Source organism: Embiotoca jacksoni, unplaced genomic scaffold (assembly GCF_022577435.1).
Source record: "Embiotoca jacksoni isolate LCO1_2020_lvr unplaced genomic scaffold, fEmbJac1.0.p SCAF_29, whole genome shotgun sequence".
In the NCBI taxonomy this organism is placed as follows: domain Eukaryota; kingdom Metazoa; phylum Chordata; class Actinopteri; family Embiotocidae; genus Embiotoca; species Embiotoca jacksoni.
Window position 1 is genome coordinate 3,106,155 of NW_027185380.1, and position 26,394 is coordinate 3,132,548.

General features: G+C 43.6%; 1 protein-coding gene across 3 annotated transcripts in view; it reads right to left on the reverse strand.

Moving 5' to 3' along the window:
• The window catches only part of tab2 (TGF-beta activated kinase 1 (MAP3K7) binding protein 2), a 40,465-nt gene extending 24,444 nt beyond the window's left edge, over positions 1–16,021 (reverse strand). For 2 of the 3 annotated variants that reach the window (XM_069161531.1, XM_069161530.1), the window contains exon 1: positions 15,649–16,020. The gene's annotated coding sequence lies outside the window, so the exon portion shown is untranslated. Of the gene's footprint in view, positions 1–15,648 lie in introns of all 3 variants that reach the window. The other variant, XM_069161532.1, reaches the window with a different exon arrangement.
• Between the last annotated feature and the right edge of the window lie 10,373 nt (positions 16,022–26,394).

Sequence of the window (26,394 nt, forward strand, 5' to 3'; positions counted from 1 at the left end):
AACAACTAAATACCAGCTGAGCTGTTCGGTGGACCAGCAGCCGGTGAACTACATTCACCAGGTAGACGACAGGAGAGGCGACCGCTGTTCCCCTCCAGACAGCACGACTGCTGCTTTTAGTCACACAACACAGACAGCAGTGAACCTACAGAAACCCCAAGTTATGTGAAACTGATCTGATAGCAGAGGGAGCTGCGACTGCATGGACTGCAGTGGGGGGTTGGGCTAAAGAAAGGTTCGCAAACACTTGGTTCTGATAGATTTTCCGCCAGAAGTTTCAAAGACCACTTAGGTTGTTTTTTTTTTTTTGCTGGCCAGCTGCATGGCAGCAGGTTCCTGTACTACATGATTCACAATTACAGATTATTTGTCAGTTTAAGAGCCACAGTAACAACCTCTCATAACATGTCTGCTGCTGGCTGCCTCATTAGGGGGCTCGGGAACTCATTGGGTTATCTTTAGCTTAACATCAAACACGCACAAATCTGCATCTGACAGAAGTTATCAGCTGGAGCTTTGGCACTGTAGTAAGTATTTACATATGGACAGCAACAGTTATGCGCCCATGAAATTGGTGAAATTGTGTGTCTTGATAGGTTTGCTTTCAATTCATCAGCTACAAAGGTATGAGTCAGGTATTGGCTGCACTCTGACTGATACCTGGTTTATAGTCGAGCACCTTAACAGCCCTTGGTGCCCTGTCCTCGAGATAACAGATACAAACAAAAGGCCATAAATACCACACACAACTTCCACATCAATCCCATTCCAAAGCCCCGCCTTCAACAGGAAGTCTCTCTCTCACACACACACACACACACACACACACACACACACACACACACACACACACACACACACACGTCCTACTGTGGTGCAACAATGCAGACACCAGTCAAACAGAGCCTGGCACCCCCCTCTAAGATCACACCCAATATTTCCTGCAAAACAACGCAGCAGATATTTGTCACTTCTATTTCAAAATCTGAAGTCATCTTTAAATTATACAATCATTTTTCCTTCACTTTTTGAACATCTAACACATATTTATGCTTTTCCCATTGAGAACAACTAAAAATAGCAAAAGGTGACTAAAAGCGTTTTAGCAAAATGAATGAGTCATTTCATTGCTACTATTAGATCGGTATTGTTCGATATTATCAACACCGATAACGTGTCTTTGATACTGATACGTATTCATACTCTTTGTTGATATTTCTCTTAATAATTTGGTGCAAAAAATAAAGCCATAACATGAAATGATGTGCTCAGATTCAACAATTAAATAAGTGAAAGAAGTGTAATTGCTTCTGGAGTTTCCTGTAAACACGGTTAAGGAGAAACAGGGATGGATGTTGTCAAGATGTTAATGAAACTGCTGCTCTTACTTGCACTGCTTATCGATCCAATATGGCACTCTAATTGGTTCATTTTGGGTTTTGTTTGAAAAGAAAATAACACCACATCATGTACTGTATATAAATCCATATTCTTGAGGAGCAAACTGCAACAGCATTATTTTAAACAGGACATTTTCCTTGACGGTTTTTACTGCCTCCCCATCACTAAAGATCCGCTCTGTGATCTGAAACTATAAATGTGAATTTCTACGGGACGACTCTGACCATTTCAGGTTGAATAATGTTCACACCCACAGCCGCCAGCTCGTCAACGCTTACCTTCCAGCATGCTGGAGCACGACAGAGGAACTCTGAGCTCGGCTGTTGGACACTTTGCAATGGACCTTCACTGGATGTCTCGACAGATTGATCGTGTTTCAGCGTTTACATGCAAAAGACCTGCAGCACCGAACATTGAGGCCGTTTCCATTTGGCTACTTCAACAGACATGTGGCCCTCATCACATCACAAGTGGCCAGCTTTAGGCCGAGTGTTTCCATCAACATGCGTCCTGAGTGACCACCTGAGATCAGATCTCACTTCACCTGCCGTTTCTGCAAATGAACATGTTGGCTACGTTACAAAAATAGACAAGTAAATAAGCAGAAGAACAGGAACCTGAACACCAGAACCGCAATGATCCGGGTCAGATTAATTAATTGTTCCAGTGCGTCTCCGCTGCAGTGGAACAAAGGGGGCGGGGCTGTGGATCCCAGGGGGCGGGGCCTCTCAGCTGTGGATCTGATGTGTGACAGAAGTAAGAGGAGATAAACTACAAGACAAACAGATGGATGAGAAGAGGAGTTTAACGGGTCGGCTGTTTAATGCGCCGTCTGTTAGAAATATAGGACGAGGACTGATGTCACGGTGGAAAATGTCTGAACTCGCGTCTGAGCCAGAAACGTTCGGCTCTTCAGATGAATTGATTATTAAGTCATTATTGATCCACAGCGCCTCTCTCCCACTGCTGTGGGGGATGCATGTCGGAATAACACAATATTTACTCAAAGATAAAAAGATAAACCCAGAGGAGGCGTCAGTGAAACCAGCGTCATGTGTTTTAATTCATTGATCAGCTGCTTCATGACGTCAGTCTGCAGAAAGTTCCTCCTGCTGTCAGTCGGCTGCAGGTCAGCTGACTTAGCAGAATCACACAGGACATTAAATCAAAATAAAAGAAGAGCAGGCAGAGATCAGATCAGGTGAAAGACTGAATGGAGGAAAACAAAAATCCAAAACTAACGGACCTGCTGTACCGTGACGGAAACTCCCCTGGATATGAACGTCGGATATGAACACAGGAACATGGAGCTGCTTTTATTTGTATTGATATTCAGAGGACGTCAGCTGAGCAGGCGGTCTTTCAATGCGTTCGCACTGCTAAACAAAAGTGGCCACATGCTGCCAGACCACCTCCGAATGTGGATCCCGGCCAGGTCGCATATGTCCGGATGGATGTAGCCAAATGGAAACGGGGTCATTGTCAGCATCGACCGCAGTAAAGAATAACCACAAACGTTTATTCTGTCGGCCGCCATCGTTCAGAGCAGCTGATAAAACCAAACTTTAACCTGACCAATGGAGAAGGCCATTTACTGTCAGCTTTCTTTGACCACCCGGCCCTGCAGAACTCTGGGGAGAACCCGGGCAGGGCCGTGTGAAAAGGTCCATCCACGTCTTGGAGGAGGAAAACACTTCTCATCCACTTCTCCCTCCCAGGCTCAGCTGGTCGGGGATTCAAACCCGTGACCTCCCGGTCCACTGCAGCCAGCTGGGTGGCAGCGCCGTCTCTCAACACTCGCTGCAAGGCAATTGAACACAATGAGCCTGCTGGCACTCAGGCACTTAGTGATGACATGCCAAGTATGCACCGCCAAATCTTCCCCCTTTATTACCTTACCAAATGCACTTACTGTATGTCATCATGCTCTTTGAAGCCCAGACAGAAGGACATTAGCAGCACTTCTGTCTTTGGTCAGCTCATTCCATCACTTCACTCCACCACTGGTGGTGTTGTTGGGTCCTTAAGACAGGGAAAAGGCCTGGCTGAAGCCTTTTTAACCTCCAATCGGCTCTTATTACAGATGCTGCATCAGATTATCATTAAGGCCAAAACGGGGCATCGCATACTTACATCTGCTAAAACAAGAGCAAATCTGTAATGTAGGATGCAAGGTTAGACAGCCTCCGTTGGCTTTTCCAAAAGCATGAAGACTTCAGATTTCCTTGAGGAGGAATAAAATGTATGGATCCATTTTCCAGAGTGCCACCAACAACCAGTAGGCACCATGTGCAGTCGCTGTCGGTACATTTCCACTGTTCCTCCTTCATGGCGTGACGGGCCGGGTTCCTCCAAGGAAACCCCCTCCCTCACAGAACAAACACAAACTCTACTCTTCCATTAAAAAAAAAAAAGGAGAAACAGGCAATTATCTTTGAAATATTTTAAAACTCACAAAAGTACCTGCCATCCATTATTGTTTATTCCATATTTAATAAAAATCGGACTTTGCGTTTGATTTTTATTTAACAAAATAATATTAATACTAATAAATTGAAAATGGCATGGGCAATATCTCTATAGCTCTCAGTGAGACACCTGCCCAAAGGTACGTCCATCCACTCTCAGGTTTGAAGGGTGCATTATTGCACGTTTCAGCTCTTTTCTAGATGTTCAGCTGGATTCGGTTTCGGGCTCATAGAAGGTCACTTCTGAGTCGTCCAACGTTTTGTTCCGAGCCATTCTCGGGTGTTTCAGTCCATCATCCTGTTAGAGGACCCAGGACCTGTGACTGAGACAGAACTTTCTGACACTGGGCAGCAAGTTTGGCTCCTCGATAGTCTTGAGAGTCCATTGTTTAGAGTGGAGAAAGCCACGCATGGTGCAATCACACACTGATGTACCTTGGGCTGAAATTTCAGTCGGTCTCTGAAAGTTTGCCTCGACTCTCGAGCTCCTATTCCAAATCTGGGGTCAATTTTCCTCACGTGTCCGTGTCCAAAGAGGCTGGCTGCAGTCCCACGCACTTTAAACCTCTCAACAACACTTACAACAGTGGTCACGCTGAAACGAAGCAGCCTGCCGACTATCTTCTAGCCGTCACCTTCAACATGCTCGTCCCAACAGCTATCTGCTTTTTCTGGTCCATGTTCAGCATGTTCACTCGATGCTATCAAACAGCAGTGACCACTTTGATAGTCCAGTTATTCAGTCTTTTCTCGGGGGATAAACAAATCCGTTAAGGCCATTTTACAATGATCTTTGTAGGAGAAGCAATAACAACCTTTTTCTCACTTTGTTTGCTTTACTTTACGATATAAGGCACAAATATAAGAAACGAATGCTTCAAATTTCATCACCGTTCTGGAGGAGCGAAGTATTGTTTTAACGAACTGTTCGGGGTACTAACAAATTCACGACTGTTCCTGTATATGCATCCCTGCTTCAGTGCATTGCTGGACCTCTGCTCGGCTGAGGAGAAAACCCTCCACCGGAAATGCTTCCCGCAGCTGTTAGGAGTATCATTCCCCACCTTGAGGCCAACCAAAAGACAAATAGCAGCCAAGTCACGTGACTCCTCTGCTGCTCAGATGCCATTCGGTCTTATTGCAGCCCTCTTCAACATTCAAGTCATACTTGTCTCCTTCACTGAGCTCTCTTCACCTATATCAGGGTAATTGACTCGTAATAAAAGCCATTTAATGCCGTCATAACTATCACAGATAGGTAGCCTAAGCCTTGGTGGTCTGTTTCTAGTGCCTATATTAGTCCCTGCAGGATTTTGCAGGTTTTTGGTGTTTGTTGCAGTCAAAAACTACCTGATTCAGAAGCAGTGTTCGTAGATATTGGGATGGAATTTGCAGTTTTAAGTGAGTTTTTAGCAGAGAAATTGCAGGAATTAGCAAAAATTGCAAGATGAGAGAGAGAAAAAAAGAAGCATTTTCAATCATACAAAGTAATATGTAATACTATCTATAATAGTAAGCATGATGCACATCACAAATATTTTTGTTATAGACACTTTGGTTTCAGGAACAGCAGGCATTGGTCAAGTAGTTCCATCATGAATTGTGGATTCATTTTAAGAGTGCTGCACTCATGTGATATGTTGAACCCAAAGCTGGAGGGTCAGAATTTGTTAGCAGCACTTCACTAGAACTCTTTCTAAATCTTGTATCATTAAAATGATGTAACAATACTCCTTTTTTTGCTGCGTCTTTAAGAAGGATTTAATCATTTGTATCTCTGAAAATGCAAATGATAAAAAAGATTTCAAGGTTTTGTTCCTAAAAAAAAAAAAAAAAATGTTGTCTGCAAAATGAGAACTGGAAGCCAGACATCTCAGCAACTGCTCAAAAGCTCATCAAGTCACTGGTTCCTCTAAATTCTCCACAGATCCTGCTCATCTCAGGGATGTTGCACCATCTCGTTCTACGACAGACACTGACTGCTGTTTGAAGGATCATTTGAACTGTGCAGCACAACGCCAGCTTTAATGGACGAATGGCTCTCTGGACCCACACAACCAGTAAGGATCCTACAAGTAGGAAGAGAAGGTCAACACAGCGCTGGTCCTACTGACACCGGCATCAACAGGTGGGGGCCTGATCTGCTGCACAGACAGCACACAACACACACTCTCTCTCCCTCTCCCACACACACACACACACACACACACTCTCTCACAGTCTCTCACAGTCTCCCACAATCTCTCACAGTCTCTCTCACACACTCTCACACCCTCTCTCACACTCTCACACATACACTCTCTCACACTCTCTCACATACTCTCACACACACACACTCTCTCTCACACACACACACACACCCTCTCTCTCTCTCTCACACACACACACACTCTCTCTCTCTCTCTCACTCTCTCACCAGAAGCCAGGCAGAAGCTTCCTCTCAGGAGCACCTCAGCAGAGCGGCTCTGTTCTGACCTCCAGCAGCAGACGCAGGCCGGTAGGTTTTGGGGGGGGGGGGGGGGGGGGGGTCAAAGGGCACCATGGAGGAGGAAGGGAAAGAAAGGGTGCGGGGGGGAGGGGGGGAGAACAGAGTGAGGAGTGGACTCGGGTAACCCAGCGAGTCCCTGCACTGAGCTCTCCACCTCCCTCCTCCCCTGAAGGGGAGTTTCCAGAGATCAGTAACTAAGAGGGAAACTATCAGACATATTCAGCAAAGAGAGACGGAGTCTCTTCCAGAAGGTGCAAAGGTCTCTTTTACAAGCTTTTATCTGACATGCTCCTCACTTGGCGCCGGATCGTTGGTTAGCTACACAAAATCTGCCTCTGTATTTAGAAAACGGATGGATTTGAATTTTACAGCTGCAATGGATCCACAAGCTTTATTAATATGTACCGTACAGTTGGCAAAAAAGGACGAATATTTCCCTTAAAAAAAGGTTTTCTTTCCCCACCACCTGTGGTGGAGACAGTATCTGAATTCCTCTGGAATAAAACATTTGACGTGACAGGAAGATATGCTGGGCTTCAGTAAACAGATCAGATTCTTACATTAGCAAAATAAAAAATATCCCAACAGCTGTAATAATAGGCTACTCCGCCTCAAGCTGAGGACGGACGCTGCGGATCCATAATGTAACTGGAGCCGATAACCTGTGACTCCAGCCCACCGATAGATCTTCATCCACTCTCCATCTCGCGTATGTTTAGGCTCTTCATGAAGTCATGTTGTGGGTTGTGCGTAAATGCACGCAACACTGGTGGTGGAGATTCTGTATGAAGACTCCTGCAAACAGCTCGATGTCCCGGTGCGAACATGGGAAACATGCAAAGACAACTACAGGCGTCACAACGAACTCCTTCAGGACATTAATAAAGAGGAGGTGCAACCATGCAGGTAAAGCTGGCGTACAAGCCTCAACACCGAGCAAACCGCCTATCTCTTTACGTACGCGCGCGCGCGTGTGTGTGTGTGTGTGTGTGTGTGTGTTGTGTGTGTGCGTGTGTGCGTGCGCGGTCAGGGGCGAATATTCAAAGAAAAAATAGAATAGTTCAGAGTGAATTCAGATAGTAGTGGTGATTGAAGGACCCATCCCTACTCTGCTCTTGGATCCACACAAATGTTGGCTGAACCTTAGAAGGAATCACCATAAATGTCTGCGGGAATGTTCCGTATTAAAAAAAAGTTAGATTTGCGGGAAGTGGTGAAATTATGCGCAATACCCACAATCCTGCAGTGAAATTCGGGCCCTGGCAAATATGGGGTCTAAATTAATAGACCACTACAAGTTGAAGAATTTCATAGAGAGCCACACAGGCAGTTGCCCTTGGCAAAGCTACAGCGAACCACAACAAACAAAGGCTTCAGCTGGGTGGACTCGGCTGTCCACCACACCCCGACAATATGCTTTCAGAGTGAGACAGCGAGGGAGTAGAAGAGCCCAAGGCCCACGCTATTACTGATAGGACACCAGATCAAAGCCCTCTGCCATCGTTAGCGAGTACAAAAAAACCTGAGAGAGATGAAAGACCATCAGCAGACTGTGGGGGATGAGGAAGGACCGTCCAAGTATGGCATTTACAAACAGCACGGAATAACGCCAGCTTTCTGTGCCGGTTCTGCAAGCAAAGGTTGGAGGAGTCGGAGGGGACGTGGGCCAGAACCTGCCCACAGGATGAGCAGCGAGTGATAACACGGCGGCCTGCACAAAACAAGCAGCCGAGAAGTCAACTTACAATCTGCTTCCTCACAACACATCAATTTCATGCATGTACTGCAAAATTGGTATTCACAGAGCCCCATCTGCTGAAGACACCAAATCAAAACCAGATTTATCCGACTGGGTTGTCCATGCAGCCACAGTCTGAAATAACTTGCCTGCATGCCAGAGAACTCCTCCGTTATCCGAATAATTAACAACACGACCTGAAGCATCAGTGTAGTCAAAAGTTTGCAGCAAAAAGCTCTTCATTTGTTGAAAATGTGAAGCAACCTCAGAAAAGTGTCAAGTTTGATTTAAATGCACTTTTTAAGGGCAATTAATGTACAAGGGGAGTTTGGCACCTGTGATGTTGCTTTAATGTTAAAAGACATGACTGGGAACTTCCCCAACATATTCTTTCATTCATATCAACTCAACCACAGTAGTTTATCCTGTAACACTATTTTCAGGAGCTCAGGCAGTCCTCAACAACATTTTAGTTTTGTTCAAAATAATATAATAAAAGTGTAATAAAAAGATGAGGTTTTCCATATATTGTGGCCAGCAACTAATGAGAGGAAAAACAATTGGAGGAATCCCTTTAACTGGATGTATGCACCATTGTAGGAAGCTTTAACTTTGGCGGGGTGGAGTGCGTTTCACAGACGAGCTGCAGGGAAATCCGGGACAGGAATCAGTGCAGTTTTAATCACTTATTTATTTCACAGTAATGTAAAGACCATAATAAAGATTAAAGGGGAGTCACAGCAGGAGACCAAACTAGGCCGACACTCTTGCAATAGCAGGTACATCAATTAGAAGTTGGCTGTTTTAATAGATCCTATCAGTCCTTCAAAATAAACCCGCGGTCACACACCTTAAGGAGACTCTATATGCTCATCTACAGGCGGATCAGCTGACTGAGTGTTTCCTCTTTTCTGTGTCTCCCCACCAAAAGCTCCCGTAGACTATAAACGATATGATGGGCAGTGTGACGTGATCACGTCTGTCGTGACACTTGACAACTATGGTGTGAAGTGCATTTAGCATTTAGTTCTGCACACTTTTTCTTTATTCCTTTCCACCACCAAAATGTAAAACTAAGCAGAGCCAGATGTGAAAATGTAAACGGAGGTGTTTTTTTTTCAAAGCGATGTACACCGAGAGGAAGTGTTTGTGTCACACACATATCCTGCTTCAGAGGTTACCGTCTGCACGACTCCGAGCACACCGGCCAAGATAACCACTCAACCGTCTTCCTGTGTGCTGCCACTCAGAAAAAGCATCCAGCACAGCTCATGGAGAACTTTACTGACACGTAACCAAAAGAGAGGCCGAGTGATTTATGAATCAAAGAGAAAGTAAACAATTGAAGAGGATACTAATATTAACATAGAAAAGTCGGGAGGGTTAATTTGAAAACTTTGAGATGTCCGTCAACAACTTAAACAGGCTTATAGACCAAAATAGCTAGATTTTAAAGATACTGAATAATAAATGTACAACTGCACAGCAATGCACGTATCATTCTTGTACCAAAGTTACCGGATGATAATGCGCCATTTTCTGAATCCCTCATGTCAAACTGAACCCTAGAACTGGTTGATTTTCGCACCTGGTATTTCATAAAAGTAAATCACAACAAAAACAAAGTAAACAAGTTTTCTGTGGGCATAACTGATTGCATGCTAATATGATGCTGTTGTAACAGCACATTGTCTTGTTATTCAGAATAAAAGGCAACTTAATCCTACTGGCCTGCTGCTTCTATTGACCAATAAATCATAAAACAGAACCATGGGTGGAAATGAACGCTTCAAGCACAACACTGATCCCACTAACAATGCAAAAGTGTCTCAAGAGTTACACGGCTGTCTTTCCAAACATGCCTGTTTAACACACCAGCGGTTCTGGTTCCAATTAGTTTAAATGCTCCATCCAAAGGGAGCCAGCAGAGGAGCTCCACTATATTCCTTTAATTGATGGTTGTGCTACTCTCCTATTTCATAGCTGAGTTTCTGCAAAGGAAACTTGAAAAACACTTCATTAGCATGAAAAGCTCCTCTTTAATTATTCCACCGCGCTCGAGTCTGATTTACAGGAGCTATTACACGGGATATCTATTTTGAGTTCATTTATTTTGCTGAACAATTCATCAGTTTGTAAACTTTGGTGACGCTGGAGTTAAGTACTGTCGTCGCTGAAAGCTAATGAATTATGACATTAGCAATTTCAGACGACCATTTTTCATTCCTTCATACCATTGACATGGGAAAGCTTTTGCATTTAAAGATCTGTTCTTCTTACTCTCACCACTGAGGAGTTATAGCCAGCGACAAGCTTCCACTAAGTTCTAATGAATAACAGTCACTTTAAAATATCTCCCCAGCTGAATTACATTGCTCATGTTGCACGCTTTGGAGTTCACCAACTCATAATAATGACCTGAATAAACAGGAGTACATGTACATTTTACTTCCTGATGTTTCTGGTAAATAGAGCAGGAGGCTTCCAGGTAAGTCCTGTCTGTCACACACACCCCCCCCCCCCCCCCCCCCCCCCAGGTGAACGGAGCATTTAACCCTCTACTGCTCGACACGCATGTCAATTCATCTCCACTTTTTTTTAATTTTTTTATAAGTGTGTTAAAATAAAGTTCTAGACAAGTTTTGCGGAACTAGACACACCTAAGTCGTTCAAAGTTTGTGCGGCTTGCGACACAGCGCGCAAGTTTAGGGAAGCGGTGATTGTCGAGGAATAGAAAGACATTGAGAGATGAAAGCCGGAAAGCAGGTGAACAGCAGCGGGACAGAGGAGGCCGACGGTTCGGGCGCAGGTCCTTTGCTAATGCAGGGAACAACAGAAACAATGACACGGCAACAACACCTCTGAAGCCTTTGAGATGTGTGCGTTTGAAGGCTTCAGAGGACCAACAAAGTGGAACTGAATCTGGAGTGCGCAGCACTGAACAAAAACAAGGAACGACAGCAGCGTCAGGTGAAGCTGCCAGAAGCAACTTTCACTTGAAGTGTGAAAGTGTGGCAAAGTTCACCATGAAACGTCACAAGGAGTTGACATTTTAAATGAACAAACGCGCTCCAGATAGATTTACCACAACGGATCTACTAATCGCAGCTGTAAAAGTGCTGACAAATCAGAAAACGGCAACCAAAGCACAAACAAATAATCAGCTGTGGATCTGTCAAACGACATGAAGCCGGTCGGCGGCACCACATCCCTCCGAGCGAGCCGCAGCTCGAACAGTCATTTCATGATATGAGCCACAACATTTAGATGTATGTCAGAAAAGCCCTAAATGGCAGCAAACAAAGGCACTAAGAGCTCTGGGGAAACAACAACGTGCCCAGAAACTAAAATGGAAACTGTCAGTGGCACTTATCTTAGTTTTCCAGATCAAATGGAAACGCACATCGCAGGACTGGAAGACTGTTCACATGTTTTCAGGAGGTCAGTTTCAGCTCTAACGGCGATAGTAAAAAAAAAAAAATCCAAAAAAAAAAATCACTGCTGTCATTTATAACACTCCGCATCCCTGTCACAGCTAGCTAACACTTAACATTTGTTGACATTACCTAAACTTCACGTATCTTCATTTTCTTATCAGCGTGCACACCTATGCAGCGAGTCAGTTTGACATGTAAAACTTGGCTCATAATCCGATTCACTGAACGAGTGTGCGATTTAAAAGGCGGGTGGAGAGCTGCACCACTTCTGGAAACAGACCTAACAGCAGTCATGCGGGACCGCATCACAACTGCTCATGAAAACAGTTGATGAATCGTTGCTTATGGTCTTAATCACTTTTTTGCCTGTTTTATATCACTTTATTCATTGTAAGTATTTTTTATTCAAGCGCAAATTAAAGTTACCTCATAACGCGACATAAAAGTCTGAGGCATTATTATTTTGTGAACTTTACTTGTGTCCACATTTTCTGGCAGGTAGTGAAGCAAAGTATTGAAAAAAAAGTATTATTTTGACATCGGTATAAACTATATGAATTTTAGCACAATATTCAAAAGTAATATAATTGTAGGATAAAAGGTAGGGATATGGTTTTAAAATAATATCATTATTTCAGGGTATTTTTGAAATAATGAGATTCTTGACAATATGATAAAGTACTGACATGTATTTTATTATTCATTTCAAGAAAATACAATTGCAGCAAAATAAGGGTTATAGTCAGTATATATTCACTTAGTCAAAACAGTTTGCCATCAAATATTCAGTAAAAACAGATTTAACTTAATAACCATGGCTTGTTGTAAATCTGATCTTTGGTGACCGACTCTTCTCCACATCGACGAAGTCGCTCCCTTTCTGAAATAGCTCTCTTGCAGATAAACTAATGGCCGTGTTGCTCATAATGTCAAGATTTGACATTATCATCACTAAACTCTGCAGCTTCATGGAGCAAACAAACCAAAAGTATCGGTCATATCAGAGAAGCAACTCGCATGGGTAAACTAGGCTGGTGACCAGCTGGTCAAACAAACAGCAACTACAGACCCCGATGTTCCTCACAGGGTTGATGGAGACCAGTTTAGAGCTTAGAGGACTTAATACTGGAAAAACTAAACTCCACAGGAAAGCGTATGCCGTGTCTGCTGGATGTGTACATTTGTAAAAGCTGTGGATTCGTCATTTCACGAAGCTCTTCTGCCCAAATGAGCAGACAAAACCGAAAGAACAAAAGCTTACGATACCAAAACAAAGCCCGATCACGCGCAGCTACAAACTGCTGCGGCAAAATTCACGCTGCAAAAATGAGCATGTGCCGAGAAGTGAGCAGTGAAAGGTGTCGTGGACTGTGCCGTGTCAACCTGCATGCAATTTAACCCTTGAACCGGAGAGGACCGTGAGCTGCAGGGTGGGGGGGTGTTTGGGTTGGGTGGGGTGGGGTGGGGGTCTTCCTGGAGAGGGGGAGGGTTGGAAACACCAAGCCCTCTTCCTGAGTCGGCAGCAGTGGGCATAATGTGATGGATCCTTCTCTTTTACTTACTACACACGGACACGTAACTAACTGATAAAAACACACACACGCTATAATAATAATAATAATAATAATAATTATTGCATTAATAATAAGCAGTGAGGACGGAGCAGAGAGCTGCCTGGGAGAACATGTCAGGTTATAGCCACACAGTTCAGTTCAGCAGAGAGAGGCGAGCCCATCTCATGTCCCGGGTTAAACTCACACTGAACTGTTGATCCAAACAACCAGCATTTGTACTGGTGCAGTAATTATCCTTCCTCCTTCAGAGGGGAAAACTACGCTCCCCCACCCTTTGCTCTGTGGTGATAACTTGTTGTGCAAACTGCAAATGATAAATCACGGAACAGGTTTTTCAGGAAAGAAGATTTAAGTGCTGGCAGAGACTTCGCGACAACACGCCACAACCTCAGCTGGTTGTAAAAGTTCTCCAACACGACTGGTCATTCTGCTGGCTTCTTGTACAGAAGCAAACACAAAGAAAGAGCCTCAATCTTCAGCTCCATCAACAGTAAACGAGGCTCCCCGAATGTACATCCCAATCTGCACATTTCCCTCTGTCAGCATATATCGCTGGTGACATCCAAATGAAGCAATTAGCAGCCTGCCGTTCTGTACAAGTACACGATCTGGACCGAAATCCTGGTTTAGCACTTATCATACAGGCTTGGAGAGTTCATTGCCGAGTCTCCAAAGAGTGGCAAATCAGCAAGGTCTCCCAGCAACATGTTTGCCCAGCTACAGGCACACATGGTTTCAGTTAGGGGTCTGCACCTATAAACAGTTGGCCATGGCAGCTTATTGGTCAGGAAGTGCAATGTTGACTGCAAGTCAAGACAGGCACAAGCTGCTAATGAATGATAGACTCTGACAGACGAGCTGACAACACGGGTCACATCGGGGAGGTTTAGATGGCGACAGAAAAGTGATTCGGAGCTCTTTAGGAGTTTTGAATAAATGTAAACGTTTCAAAGCAGTGAAGTAAAAGATCCCGTCAACCAGAGTAAAATAAGAAACCCGGATAATGAGAAGCAGTCAGGTGGGCTGTGCTCCGACTCAACAACAGCAGAGAGAAAAATCAAACCTTCAAGTCACAAAGTCGATTTAGGATTTCAGAGGGGAATTTCATTTCTTAGCTGCCAGTTGTGGAATAAAAACACTAATTGGACACAGATTGATTACCTCCAAACGGCTGAGAGAGCCGGCAGACTTTCCAGCCACAACCAACATTTTGCACCATTTGACTGGTGGCTGATGTTAATATGAAGTCCAGCCTGGAGGAGCACAACGTGGAGAAGTGGAGCGTCCCAACACGCCCGGAGGTTTCATGAGCAGACGTCCACAAACGGTACGATGTCCGAGAAAAAAAACAACAACAACAACAACAACACCGCTGGACCTCCTGTCACCGAACAGCAAAACTTCTTTTACGTTTGGACGCAATCACCGCAAATTAAAAGAGGTCTGAGCTGCGTGAAAACAACCAACGAGGACACGCGTCAAGAGATCTGCTGCGAAAACACAGATTTTCACTTTCCACGCCCAACTTTGAAACAACTTCAACAACTTTTTCAAAACGTGCGAGACGCAGCAGGCCGTCCATCATTCAGGAGGCTTCACAGGTTCAATAATACAGACAGAAAGTTAACGTCCTGACAGTCCAGCTGACTCCGGATGGACACAGGAACTACAGGAACCAGGAGGCTCAGCCCCCTTCATCCCCTCCATCCCCTCCATCCCCTTCATCACATCACTGGGGAAAATGTTGAAAACAGGTAGTTATGAAACAGGTAAGTCACTCAATGTTGAACGTGTCTGCTTCAGTTTAACACTGAAACCAGCCACTGCTCCTCAGGAGCTCCATTTGGTTTATTAATATATAAATATATATATATATATATATATATATTAATTAAAAGTCATGAAGCACAGAGAGGTTTGAGTGTTGCAGGGGAACAAAGTGCTGCTCCGGTGCAGCTGCATGTTGAGACTGAACCGTCCAGAGGAGCTTCATGATTTAACGTTTCCATCCGACGGTTCAACGGAGCTCAATGGAAAAAGTAGCCCGAGCTAGCCCGAGCTAGCCCGGGCTACCAAACATGCAGCGGCCGCCTGCATGGTGCTGAAATTTAAAAAAAAAAAAATTTAAAAAAAAAAAATTAAAAAAAAGACTTCCATAAGTCCTCCAGGCCGCGATGTGAAGGAGGATGACCAGGAGACGGTAACGAGCTGGCTGGAAACTTTAGAGAGAGATTTGCTGAGTCGGCCGGGATGTGAACATCCTCCAAACACCAACTTCAGCTAACCGAGTTAGCTTCTTTCTGGAGACAAAAAACTTTTTCCACATCTGAACAGTTTTTCTCTCCATTTTCTCCCAAACAGACCGAGCTCGCGTCCAGAAGCACGAAACGCTCAGACGCCTTTTCATTTCACGGTAACGCCGTTAAAACGCGATTTCTTCCGGCTGTAGCTTAACTGCTAAAAAAAAAAAAAAAAAAAAAGAAAAGAAAAGAAAAAAAAAAAAAAAAAAAAAAAAAAGCCGTGTTAATTAAGTGTAACCTACCGTCCGGGCTCCGCCGCCGCCGCCGCTCCCCGGGCCGCCTTCAGCACCCGAGACCACCGCCGGACCTCCGCAGGGCCGCGGAGCTGGGAGAGGAGAAGCCGCGAGGGGTCCCGCTACGACCGGGGAGACGAGGAGCCGCTGCGCCGAGGCCCCGGGCCTGCTGTGTCCTCGAAGGAGCGCCGGGGAGGGATAGCGAGCCGCGGCCTGCGTCTGTGACAGAGACTCGGGAACAGCTCTTTGACAGCTCCTCTTCGTGGCCCCCCTCCCCTCGACGGCCCTGCACTTTTCTCTTTTTCCTCACTTCCAGCAGATACGAATCAAAATACTGTCACAGAATATGGCGGCTGCTTGAGCGAGCTACTATCGCGAGACGAACACTTGTTTTTCTTTTTTTTTTTTTTTTTTTTTTTCAGTTTCCCAAAGTCGAGCTGTAGGGAGGGAGGAGAAAGTTGTGATTGCAAAATAGCCCGAGCTGCTTCTGCAGAAGATGCGAGCGGAGAAAGAAAACACCGTTTGGATGGTTTCAAGGTTTCTGGAATGAATAACTATTATGCAAGAAAAGTGGAGTAGAGCTGAAGAATGCGTTTTGTTTTTTTATTCGACTCTTAAATGAAATGAGACCGTGACAATAATATGAGTGATATAATAAATCTCATCTTCCTTGATCTTTATTCATAGGGAGAGCTGTAGTGGTTCATTGTCCTGCTGAAGGACGTGTCGATGACTGAACTCTGGAGGATCCGATGCAAAGCAGCTCTGAGCAAAGATGGGCTTTTCCACCTGATTCATTCTTATAGCCTGAACAGGAAAGTGATGTCGTTTTATTTAAATAGCGTGAACAGTTCTTTTTCTGCAGAATCTGACAGGACAAACTGTCCCCCTGATTAATCAGGGGAAAGCTGGAACCATCTAGTTTGGACCTCTTCGTTTGGTTCTCAGCAGCCCAAACGCACAGCAGCTTCCTCGTATCCCTTATTGACAACACTGTACATTTGCTCAATTTGCTCACATACATTTTTGGGTGGCAGGCATGAACACTTCTACCCAGTGGAAACCTCACGTTTCACACTCGAGTGCCAACGACAGACAACAGCTCTCATCTGCAGCAGAAGATTAGTGCAAATTTTTACGCAAAAAAAAAAAAAAAAGTCAACAATAAAACACAAGCACGTGTTGTGTTTAGTGCCCCAAATTAAAGATCTGAAACTAAAACCCAACAGTGTGGAAAAAGGGCATGGGATGAGTGGAAAGGCTTTTTTTTTTAGATAACTTTTCATCGATCCAATAGTGTAAACGGTCACACAGATACGCTTGTGTATCTGCGTGAAGGACCGATGGGACAAAAAGCTGAACGTTAAACTGGTCCTGTGGAGAGCTAACGGGCCTCCTGGAGGCCTGCCAACCCGCTGAGGGTGTTTTTAGAGGTGCATCATCTCGTGTTGAAGTCACGCTGCTGGTTCACTGCTTTGGTTCTGAGTAAAATATCTCAATAAGAGTCATTCAGGAACTGTTGATTCATCACTCAGCATGGACTCGGTTTGAGTTTATTACTAAATGTTTCCTTCAGTGCTTGTGATACTTGTGATTTATTTTGATGTTTATCTTGCTTCAGGTTATTTTAAAATACTTTTGATAAAAGTGTGACTTTAATCCGTGTTGCTTAATTTATTTTATTTCCTCTTATGAAGTAATCTGTAATCTTTTATATTTCAAAAGTAACCTTCCCAAAACCAGTCATACATGACTTTAGACTCTTTGTCATGTTACTTTTATATTAATTTTGTTAATTTGCCATTCAACACTCCATTATAACTCTTATCTGCTCAGAAAATAGATGAGATTTGTGAATGTAAGACAAAAAAAAAAAAAAAAATTAGTTGGTGGACTGTGAGTTTAAATTTTTCTTGTGAAACTACTTTTCAAGATTTCCAAGCTCAACATTTAACTTTCAAAATCAAATGAGCCAATTTTGTTTTACGTTTTAAATGTTATTGCATATTATATTTAAAATACGTGGCGCAACAAATTAAGGATGATGTGAATCAGTCAACATCGAAGTCCCATCATCACCATTTTGTTATAAGATACAAGAGTCACGCTGCCACAGTGGGAATCTGTGTGTAAAAACAGAATTTGTGAAACATTTTCATAAACTAAACATATTGTGTTTTAATGAGAAAGTGCTCCACCATCCCTTCAGGGCTTTATGGGATTCCATTTGTTTCAAATGACCATTTGTTACTTCAAAGAAACCGTCATGTCCTCCATGAACAGCCCTCCACTTCTGTCTTGCAGTGTTCCCTCCTCTTTTTGTAAATTAGAAACTTTTAATCGTTTTGCGTGGACACCAGAAACAGGTGGCCCATTTCATTTCTCTTTTACAACATAATTGACGTGGACCACGTCCTCTTGCTCGCTGCCTCTGACCCACACATGGGGTGAGTGAGAAAACAGACGCTTGTGGGAACCCTCGTGAAAAAGACGGCGCATTTGTTCTTCAGTGAACTGGGTGGAAACATATGGCATCTCGTGTCGGCGTAATGGAGTGACTCACTAGCGCACACACAAAACTGTGGCCCTGCTATCTCGCACAGACCGCGACCTCTTGACTCCGGGTTTGAAGCCCGGGTAGCTGAAATCCCCTTCAGTACGAGCTGACAGCACAGTACAGCCTCTTATCTTCTCTGTCCACTGCTCTCATTACTTTACACAATGCCTTCCACACTCTGCTGCTGCTGCTGTGTTGGAGGGCTTTGTGTCAGGCCAGTGAATAAGCAAAAAAGTAACCTCCTGAGTGTGTCTGTAATTTATTTCTTCTTAGATTTCAGTCTCATTTCAGGAGCTGCCTAACAAGTGGAAGTGGACACAACCGCATACACTGCACCAGCTCCGTTTCCCTGTGTGCGTACACGCTGTACTTGGACACAGATTACAACAACGAAGGTGCACAACTTTTAAAAAGGATAACATGTGCGCATAGCAGCAGCAGCCTGGGAGAAATGTGCTGCTGCACATGGCCACACTCCTCTGATAGGCTTTTTGGAGCAAGAAAGCCGGCCACCCACATTCTTGGCATGGAAAGAGGCCCGTTTCTCACGGTCTGAGGACAGCTTGTCATGGGTCAGCAGTTTAGATTTAGCTCTGCAGTGGGTCTCCAGTCATTATTCTCCTCTTAAGCAAACTGCTGTGCTTGTCCACTTGCCACTTGGAGACGGTCACGCAGCCGCTCCGGTGCTAACGAGTTCGACGCAATGCTGTCAGGGACAGGGGGAGCAGAGGCAGCAGGAAGTTGTTTTACTCTCAAATGTATAAAAGGGACATTTAATAGTCCAATTTTGATTATTCACAGGTGCAAGACACTGCATCCTATATACTGTCAAGACTAGACAGGCCAAAGCGTGTCTATTTCACATTTTGCTGTAGTGGACCGGCTTCTCTATTTCACGTTTTGCCGTGATAGCGGGTTGTGTGATGTGATCAGATTTGTTCTTTGCTGTTGGGACTCCGGCATTTTGAATTAGCTGTATTTGGCCCCCATTTGTTTTTAGGTAGATCAGTAAGAGGAACTTTAGGTACCTTTAGATCAAAAGCTGCCATAACTTTACTTTTAGCTGATGTCCCAAAAGGAAGACAGCCTCAAAAGCTCAGACAACAAATTCTGATTAAAACTAAAAGCAAAACAACCTGTTTGCAATTATAGGTTTTAAAAAAATGTTTTACCAGTCAGTAACAGTCAGTGCTCCAAGTCCCAACTTGAAAATTATGGAAAGTTTTAGCCCGTTAGCAAGAACTGCTATAAGAGCTTAGTTTTAGTTATTTAAAAGGTTTGTCTTCCTGGGAAATCTCCTGCAGTGGAGACAAACTATTGTCCACCCCTCACTGCCCAATCAGTTGACCTTATGTCCCCCTTCATCAACACTACCTGTCGTGTTCCCAAAACATTTCTTGAAATTGATTTGAAACTGAATAGATGTTTTTGAATGCCGCATGAATGTCCGCCACAAACTAAAAATACACCTCTTCAGACTTTACCTTGAACAGTAGAACTTTAGTAGCACTTAAAATGGCACTTACTGATAGAACTTTGTAGTTTGGCTTTCTTGAAGAAATTGTATTTTCTTGATTCCTGTTGTTCTGGGTTTTGTACCCTCATGGTTGAAATGCACTTTTTGTAAGTCGCTTTGGATAAAAGAGTCAGCTAAATGAAATGTAATGTAATGTAATGTAATGAATGCGCCTGATACAAGGAACTGGATCAAATGTTTCAGGGAGCAACAAACAGGCAAAATCCTGCAAGAGTTTTTGTTTTGTCACTGTTAAGCTGCAGGACGTTATATTGCTTGTGTTAACAGGGCTGAGGTCCTCAAAAATAGCTGTCTCATCACTGTAAAGAATGTAACTTCCTTTAGTTTTAGTCTATACTCTATAAAGGAATTATATTGTATGGGGTCTTCAGAAAGAAATGTGTATTGATTAAACAGCTATGGATCAAGTATTGGGCCACTTACGTATTTCTCAACTTCAAAAGACGTAGGGTTTTTGAGAAATAATAATAAAAAACAAAAAAACAGACAAGTACAGAGTCCCAGACTCTCCTTCAGCCTATCGACTGCTGCTGGAAGAGAGACAACGTTTGATTGGAAATAGAAGGTTTTTTAATCTGAAAATAAATGAGTCTAGGACGATAAGCTGAATGAACTTCATGAAAACTTGGAAGACTAAAGAAAGCATCACATGTTATTAAAAAGTTAGCCTTTAGATCCATTTTTCTGCATATTTAGCTCTGAAAATCCAAACACTGCACAGAACTCAGTAGGAGGTAACAGATAACAACAGACAGGCAACCCGGCCCATTTCGAGCGCAGTGGAGAGGTTTTTTTGTTTTTTTTTACAGAGAGGCAAGTGAAATGTCAAGGTCTGTGGAGCTGTGGTTGGAGGCTGCTCTGAGAGCAGACTGGGAGTGAGTGGTGTGATGGCGGCGCTCCAGACACCGATCTCCTACCCTTAAGGTCAAACTGACACTGTGGACGGGCCCAGAACTTTCCAACCAGAACTGTAGTGAATAGAAAGGATACGCAGCGCAGCTTTATACCGAGGCAGAGCTAAGACGGCTGCTATGAGCTTTATATGAGAGTATATTAAAAACTTGTCTGCACTAATCAATATTTGTATAATGGCTCTAATAACTGTGTGTCAGATTTAAGGGATTTTCTATAGAGATACATCGCTTTTAGTTCAGTGCTTTGGTTTTCCAGCCCACCAATTGTCATTGAGAGGACTCATAAACCCGCTTTAACCTAGCTGTCAGGGTAAAACCGTTAGCAGCTAGCTTCTGCACAGACTGAAAAATTTCGCAGTTAAAGAGACGGATATTTATATTCAGACGTTAGAAACCAAATAGTTCTAAAAGGAGCAAAATTGTGTTAAATTGGCCAGAAACATCTCTGAATTGATGCTAATCTCGAATGAGTTAGCCAATCACATTTACAGAGAGCCACATGGAAATCTGAATTTTTGAATTTTCTGTTTAATGAGACTTATTGTATCAAATGTTTTTATCAAGAGATTTTATCAGGAAAATGTCTTCACAGTCATTTTAAAGTTAAAGTTTAAAGATTCTCCGCAGCCCTTTCCAGTAGTGACATTGATGGTCCCCTGGTGTCGACTGTAGCGCCACCATTAGATTAACATGCATTCTAGAATAATGCAATAACAGCTATTAAATGGCTAATAGCTCATTTAAAAAAATATTAATTTATGTTTCTATTAAATTTGGGAAAGACATTCGTGTCCCATTCAGGATGAAATTATAATAACTTTGGTGATCTTTTTTTTATGACTTTTTATGGAGCACTACCAAATCAAAGCTTGAACCTGTGAGTACTTTGGTCCAACCAACTACAACTGTACCTGCAAAGCTAACAATGTTCCCATCAGCTCCAGCAGCACTTATGACTAATCGCTTAATGCCAGCATGCTGGCAGGCTAAATTAATTCAATTTCAATGCAATTTTATTTATAAAGCGCCAAATCACAACACAGGTTATTTCATGGCACTTAACACATTAAAGTCCTTACAGCAGAACTTTACAATATTATACAGAGAAACACAACAATTCAACAATTCAACAATTCAACAATTCAACAATTCAACAATTCAACAATTCCCACATAAGCTGGGAGGGAAAAAAAACTCCTCTTTAAGGGAGAAAAACCTCCAACAGAGGGAAGAAAAACTCCCTTTAACAGGAAGAAACCTCCGACAGAACCAGGCTCAGAGGTGGGCGGAGCTTCTGTTAACAGAACCAGACTGAGAGGTGGGCGGAGCTTCTGTTAACAGAACCAGACTCAGAGGTGGGCGGAGCATCTGTTAACAGAACCAGACTGAGAGGTGGGCGGAGCTTCTGCAAACAGAACCAGGCTCAGAGGTGGGCGGAGCATCTGCCTCAACCGGTTAGGGTGAGAGGAGAGCAGAGAGAGAAATTAATTGGTATCATGACCATGATAAACTACCTGCTAACATCTCAGCCCATGTATGCTGATGTTGGCATTTGGCTTAAACCATAGCGGTGTCTTGTTACAGCCTCATAAAGCTGTTAGTGTGGCTCGAGACGCTTGTTTCTTATCGACTGTATCACTTTAATGCTCAATAATCCTTCAAAGTAATATTTACTGTGAAAACTCCACTCACCACCACATCATTTAAACTCCTAATGAATGAGCCTTCTTGTTTTGCCTCCCCAATCAAATTGTTGAAGCTAACTGCTTATGTTTCACATTTCCTAAATCCTTTATTTAAACTATCTTAGTGTTGCAGTATGATAAAGTAAAGGTCACTACAAGGTCACTACAAGGTTGAAAAAAAACCCAACCTCTTTAATTCCAACACCTAATAGAAATAAAGAAATTGAAATGAAAGAATGTGTGACATTACAGTGAGTACACAATGACTAGATCAGTCTATTTATTCTGTTTCTGTAGTTCCCCTCCCTCAATGGGGAGGAGAAAGAGGTGGAGGAGGTGGAGGAAGACGAGAAAGAGGAGGAAGATGAGGAAGAGGAGGGGGAGGAAGAGGAGGGGGAGGAAGAGCACTCAGACATCAACTAAACATCCTACACCAGGCAGCAGTCAGTGGATGTAAAGGCCGAGTTGGCTGCTGGTTTTGTGTCTCTGTAAAGACACATCAAAGCCAGAGTAACTGATGACCCGGGAAGTAATCCGGTCTTTACAGACACAAGAGTTATTCAGTGTGAATCCAGCTCAAAATAACATAGTTTAAATTTAAGTTGATCCACGTGAATCTTTCATTACGTAATATAAAACACTGACATTGTCATAATTTGTGCAAATTTTTATTCTGGAATGAAACTGGGCAGAAAATATCCCATACATCAGTACAAATACCCATATTCATGTCTTGTGAGGTAAACATATGATATGCAGGATATTCTGTTATCATGGTGGCGTCTGTCTGTCAGATACAGTGCAAGTCACTTTAATGCTGCTGATGTGTTAAAAATGGAGAGATGGTGTCTTTTTGAGGTGTTTTATTTTGTGGTGGAGACTACGACAGCAGAAGCCAGGATGTTTGGGAGGGAGACTACGACAGCAGAAGCCAGGATGTTTGTGGGGGAGACTACGACATCAGAAGCCAGGATGTTTGTGGGGGAGACTACGACATCAGAAGCCAGGATGTTTGGGAGGGAGACTACGACAGCAGAAGCCAGGATGTTTGTGGGGGAGACTACGACATCAGAAGCCAGGATGTTTGTGGGGGAGACTACGATATCAGAAGCCAGGATTTATGGGGTGGAGACATCGAGAACAGAAGCCAGAATGTTTGTGGGGGAAGTTTCGACAGCAGAAGCCAGGATCTTTGGGGGGGGAGACTTCGAAAGCAGAATCCAGCATGTTTGTGGGGGAGACTACGACAGCAGCAGACATGATGTTTTTGGGGGAGACTACAACAGCAGATACCAGGATTTTTGTGGGACACAAGTTCAATTCATGTAAAACTGGGTTACCGCCTTGTAGCTGTGTGCCTTCACCAACCAGCAGAGATTAAACAGTTTACAGTGGAGGAAATAATTATTTGATCTCTTGCCGATTTTTTAAATTTGCCCACTGATGAAGAAACGGTCTATAATTGTAATGGAGGTTTATCTTAACAGTGAGAAAAAGAATATTAAAAAAAAAAAAAAAAAAAATTAAATCCAGCAAATCACATCATATAAAAGTTATAAATTGATTTGTATTTGATTTCGTGAAATAAGTACTTGGTGGAGAAAGCGTTGTTGGCGAGCACAGAGGTCAGACATTATTGTAGTTGGTCTCCAGGTTTGAACATCTCAGGAGGGATGTTGTTCACTCTTCTTTGCAGATCCTCCAAATCCTGAAGGTTTCCAGGCTGTCGCTCAGCAACATCAAGCTTCAGCTCCCTCCACAGATGTTCTCTGGGATGAAGGTCCGGAGACCGGCTCGACCTCTCCGTGACCTTCATGTGCTTCTTCTTGAGCCGCTCCTTCGTTGCCTCACCGTATGTTTTGGGTCATTGTGGTGCTGAAGACCCGTCCACAACCCGTCTTCAGTGTCCCGGCTGAGGGAAGGAGGTCGTCCCCCAAGATGTCCCGGTACGCGGCCCCGTCCGTCCTCCCCTCGATGTGGTGAAGTCGTCCTGTCCCCTCAGCACAGAAACACCCCCAAAGCAGAATGTCTCCAGCTCCATGCTGGACGGTGGGACGGTGTTCTCGGGTTCTAGTCAGCGTTTCTCTTCCTCCAAACACGGCGAGTCCAGTTGATGTCAAAGAGCTGGATGTTGGTCTCCTCTGACCACATCACCTTCTCCAAGCCTTCTCTGAATCCTTCAGGTGTTCGTTGGTAAACTTCAGACGGGCCTGTCCATGTGTCTTCTTCAGCCGGGGGACCTCGCAGCGCTGCAGGATTTTAATCCTTGACGGCGTCGTGTGTTATCGATGGTTTCCATGGTGACTGTGGTCCCAGCTGTCTGGAGATCATGAACAAGTTCCTCCCGTGTAGTTCTGGGCTGAACCCTCACCTTCCTCATGATCATCGATACCTCACCAGGCCAGATCTCCGAGGAGATCCAGGCCGAAGAGATCCAGGCCGAGGAGAACCATGTCATTTAGTGTTTCTTCCATTTTCCAATAATCGTACCAACAGTTGTCTCCTTCTCACCGAGCTGCTGGCTGATGGTCTTGTAGTCCATTCCAGCCTCGTGCAGGTCTACGATCTGTCCCTGACGTCCTGAGACAGCTCTTTGGTCTCCATGGTGGACAGGTTAGAATCTGATTGATTGATTCTGTGGACAGGTGTCTTTTATACAGGTAAGGAGTTGAGACGGGCGTCTTTTATACAGGTAAGGAGTTGAGACGGGTGTCTTTTATACAGGTAACCAGTTGAGACGGCTGTCTTTTATACAGGTAAGGAGTTGAGACGGGTGTCTTTTATACAGGTAAGGAGTTGAGACGGGTGTCTTTTACACAGGTAAGGAGTTGAGACGGGTGTCTTTTATACAGGTGACGAGTTGAGACGGGTGTCTTTTATCCAGGTGACGAGTTGAGACGGGTGTCTTTTATACAGGTAACCAGTTGAGACGGGTGTCTTATACAGGTGACCAGTTGAGACGGGTGTCTTTTATACAGGTGACCAGTTGAGACGGGTGTCTTTTATACAGGTAACCAGTTGAGACGGGTAACGAGTTTCTGAGAACTTTCTTAAAGCGAGAGGACGATTCTAACCGTCTGTAGGAGACAGAATTCTTGCTGGTTGGTCGGAGATCAAATACTTATTTCACACAATCAAATGCAAATCAATTTATAACTTTTATATGATGTGATTTTTGGGATCTTTTTTTTTTTTTATAATATGTCTCTGTTCAAATAAACCTCCATTACAATTATAGACCGTTCATTTCTTTGTCAGTGGGCAAACTTACAAAATAGACAGACAGGCAGACAAACAGACAGACAGACAACAACGCGATGACTCCGGCTGTGGCCATTGCAGAGGTATAAATAATATAAATATTAATTTGACTGAAATGTTGACACAAGTTTGTTTTGCGATTGTATGATAATTTCAAAAGAAGAAAAAAAACTTTAATTAGCTAATGAACAACAAAGTAATGGATAACTTGTTAAAATTCATATTAGCAACTGTAAAAAGTCTAAAGTAAAAAGCCTGAAGTTAAAATGAGCAGCTGAAGCTGGTCAATGTTTTAATCAGAAGCCCTTTCAAATGGACTAACATCTTTTAAATCAAAATCATTTTCAATAAAAGAAAACAGCTCTTCTGGTGGTTTTGTTAGTTATTGACTGGTTTGGACTATTTGATGAACTGATCTTTCAGTGTTGAGTTGAAGTTGAAGTATTTTATGCTTATTTAATGCCAAACTGTGTTGTATATCGATCATGTTTCCATCAGGCCTGGTTCCAGACGGGGTTGTGCAACGTGTCTTGTCTCTGTCAGTTGCATGTACCTGCACGTAGAGATCCGAGCTCCTGCATCGAGTTCAGGACAAAAGCTACCAAACAAGTTGATGCTGTTAATTCCAATCAGACCAAAGGACTCCTCCCGCCTCCTGCTGGGCCCTCACATCGCATGTCAATCAGCTGCAAACTCTTGACATGCCGAGGCTCCAGAAGTGCAGCAGTGCCCATGTTAGGAATCCAGTCTCCATGTGTGAGTTGAGCTCGTTCCTCAGCAGCAGCAGCAGCAGCACCTGAA